The sequence below is a fragment of the Cherax quadricarinatus genome, chromosome 48 (genome assembly GCF_038502225.1).
Source record: "Cherax quadricarinatus isolate ZL_2023a chromosome 48, ASM3850222v1, whole genome shotgun sequence".
Classification (NCBI taxonomy): Eukaryota; Metazoa; Arthropoda; class Malacostraca; order Decapoda; family Parastacidae; genus Cherax; species Cherax quadricarinatus.
In genome coordinates, this window is record NC_091339.1 from 21,476,954 (window position 1) to 21,480,597 (window position 3,644).

General features: G+C 45.4%; 1 protein-coding gene across 1 annotated transcript in view; it reads left to right on the forward strand.

The window, feature by feature from the left end:
• The first annotated feature begins 847 nt into the window (after positions 1–847).
• Positions 848–3,644, forward strand: part of tnc (tenectin) — a 192,435-nt gene continuing 189,638 nt past the window's right edge. Inside the window, exon 1 of the mRNA XM_070094802.1 lies at positions 848–1,864. The gene's annotated coding sequence lies outside the window, so the exon portion shown is untranslated. The remainder of the gene's footprint in view (positions 1,865–3,644) is intronic.

Here is a 3,644-nt window from a genome sequence, read left to right on the forward strand (position 1 = left end):
AGGAGGCTCGATCCATTGGCTGGTAATGGCGAAGTAAACACTGCCAATTAATACTCGCAATCAACTGAAACTTTTCCGTTAGCTGACCAAAACTGATCCTACATGCCAAGAAAATCTTAACCTTCATGTCTACACCTGTTATCCTGTATGTCTGCGCTTGTTATCTTGTATATCCCATGTATATCATCACCTTGTTCAGCCTCGTGATCCCAACCTGTTGTCTCGTATGTCTGAAACTGTTATGTCGTATGTCTAAATATGTTATCTCGTATGCCCGAGCATTTTTATCTCCTATTCCCGATTATGTTATCTTGTATGCCTAAGCTTTTATTTTGTAGCCCAGGTATCGTGTACCCATGAGTGTTACCTTGTATGCCCACTTTAGTTGTTTTGTTAATTCATATTAATTTATATACCAACACTTTTTTTTTGTATATACATAAACACTTTTCCACCTTTGCCCCTTGTGGTGTGGCCATCTGTGCTATCTTGTTAGTCGGGTACATGTATTCTTTGTATACCAACGGCAGTTATCTGGTGTGGTCATCCGTGTTACCGCGGATGACCACACTAGACGCGGATAACGGATAATACCTGTAGCATTCTCTCGCGTACATTTTGAAACTTTCCCTGATTTTACCATGTAATATTCGATTTGCACGCCGCTAGGGTGCGACAAACCTGATCTCAAATACCCTTGAGTGCAGTGGAAGCAGGCTTGTAAATACAGTGGAAAGTAAGAAAAAGGCCTATGCTAGAGTATTGCTACTCACCCCCAACAATTGCTAAAGATTAACACACAAACCTCGGGGTTCTTTTTTCGAAGTGTTAAACAAACGTACATACTCAGGGTTACCGCGAGACATTGAAAACTAACGCGGTAAATTGTTGATAAAATTGTTTTCCCTTGCGTGGACGAGGTCAGTCTCCTCATGACTGGCTGAGAGCTTGCTGGTGTGGCTTCCTGGAGGCTCCAACCTCATGACCCTATACAGCAACCTCGATACAGACGTTAAGTCATCGGAAGAAGAGAAAAAGGCCCTTACATCAGAATTGTGAAGACAAAATCCTGTGAGACACAGAAGTATCCGCTAAGCCACACGTTGTTGACGTCAGCGCGAGGGCGGAGCTTACTGTAACATCCAGCACAACCCGCTTTAATTTCCTGTTGTTTTAGCACACCTGTGCTCTCTCCCGTGCACAGCAGCACGACGATGAGCGTTCGTTCTCTAGCTGTCCGGCGAAAGCATAAGTGATGCAGAGAGGTGAGCCAGTAAGAACGAAGTGGATGGTTGGTAAGATCGAGGTCAGAGACCTGTCATCTTTGGCCCTAGGGTAAGTGGGGTGACCAATGAGAGCGCCGCTCCTGACGTGCCTGCCCCGGGCCATACACAACCCGGATGCCAACCCCAAAACCTCCCACGGGCCATGGCGGCACTCATCTGTCTCTCTACCAAGCATCAGCTATTAGAAAATAGCAAGCGAATCTAAGAGTTTGGTCCGGCTGGGAGGTGAATAGCTTGAGAGAGAGGAGTGGGTGGAGTGTGGGTTGCCTCGTGTCTAGGTGCTGAGGAGTGCGGGTTCCCAACTGTGGTGGCCGGTGTGGTGTTCTGTGCTGTCCTGAGGTGTTGATTCCTCGAGGTCCAGCGAAGGAGTCCCCCACGGAGCTCTGGTGTAGCAGAGCGAGTAAGCAGAAGCAGCAGCAGCAGGAGGTAACGGGTTGCCAGACGTCATCGGCAGGTAGGACTAGCGACTGGGCGCCCAGGCACAGTACACTCGGCGGGCTGCAGTCTCACATCGCCATTCCAACTCCGACCATCAAACGGAGAGGACCAGCCCATCTCCGTTCCTACCAGCTGGCAAGGTGGGTCTTAGCCTTTACTCCATACACAGGTACCCAAGACGTCCACCCAACTGCCCAAAGTGACCAAACCGGGAAAACTCGGCCCTCAACTCTGGTAATAGACGAAACGTGAAGTGGTCGATATATCAGTGCATCAGTGACTGTAGATGTCCTATGTTAAGGCATTTTATGAAAAAAAGATTGAATTATCACTACTTTTTTGTTGTTTTTAGTTTATAAGAGAGACGAACGAGGTAATGAATCTGATAAGGTGAGTGGGTGGCCCTGAATGACTCCTCTCCTCCATTATTATTAGCTCTTTTCGTTTTAGGTATTAAACTTTTAATATCGAAATCTTTCATATGCAAAACATTTACGTATGTTAAGTAAGGCACATATACCTTAATAGTTTTTTCAACTTTCACTCCATACTCAAGAATTAAAGTGCATCACAATGAGTTGTATGTCCAAGAAAAGCGCTGTTAGTAATGAGTGAAAGCAGAGGTTGCAGCACTCGTCCGCATCAAGAGAAACGATCGTGAACTTGAATTTAAGGCAGCGAGCGTAAAGTAGACAAGAATCTGACTCAGATGATCAAGGTCGTGAAGTTGCTTCCCGCGCGCCTCACTCTTACCCAAGTCGCTGTGTAATACTGCATTGCTTATTTCCTTGTTTTTTCCCTCTCCTTCATTCACAGCCACTTTTGTTATTTAGTTAAGTATACTCACTTGCGTCCATTGAGTTGAGAAACGCAGTTTCACTGAAGTCGCTTACACAGTTGCATTATTGTGGGAATAAGCGAATACAAGACAAGTTTCAGAGTGGTGATTTCAACGCGATCGTAGGTAGTAATCTTGAGCCGGGATGATCTCATTCTCAGTCCCATCGTTATTACCCTCGTCCACTGCAAGAAAAACACCAAACCCACCACCAACTTTGCTGCAGCATTTTGGACATTTACGACGTTTATATAACTGACGGCATTTTACAGTTCAGGTTAGGAGGCGGCAGGAACCTTCTTCATGGGTGCTTCCATGCATCAAGTAGTCTTCACCTTAGGTTCCGGGCACCTACAGACACTGCGGTTTGCAGTCAAACCAAAAACCTAGCGACTACAGTTTTTAAGGCTAGCGCGTCGTTGGCTCCAATCTTTTTTTGTTTTGGAACATTCAGGGGAACGAAGAGTATATTATTTGTTAGAAAATTGAGGCGGAAAGGTGCCTTTGTTGTCTTACGGAAACGTAAAAACAGCCATTACAGTGCAACTTCTCTTACGAACCATCATGAGGAAATTATTTTTGAATTACATAAAAGACCTTTTTTTTTGGTTTACAAAAAGGAGGTAATTCCTTTAACTTCCTTCCATAAACCCCTTTTAATTCAGGTGAAGTGAAATATCGTGTTGCGGCCTAAATCACTACTTAAGTCGTCTCTGCTACCACAATTGCTGACAGAGGAACTCGATACACCGTTTACCCCCGGTCCTGCCCACCACAACCCGGCACCACCTCCAGCCTTGCGTGTGAACCGTGTAGGCATATTAATTGAAGTGTTCTCAGTGGCACTTTGATGTAGTGCCGGAGGAGGAGGAGGAGGAGGAGGAGTTGGAGGGCGTAGTGTTAATTCTTGAAGTAGTGCCGGAGGAGGGGGGCGGAGTGCCAAGTCGGATCAAGTTAGGTTTGATTTCTGTCGACTGGACAAGTCATTTAGGCTACAATTTACCAGTATAATGGTAAACTGCGGCTAAAATAGGGAATACAGCATGATACATTTTCAGGTTTAATACATAGATATACATATA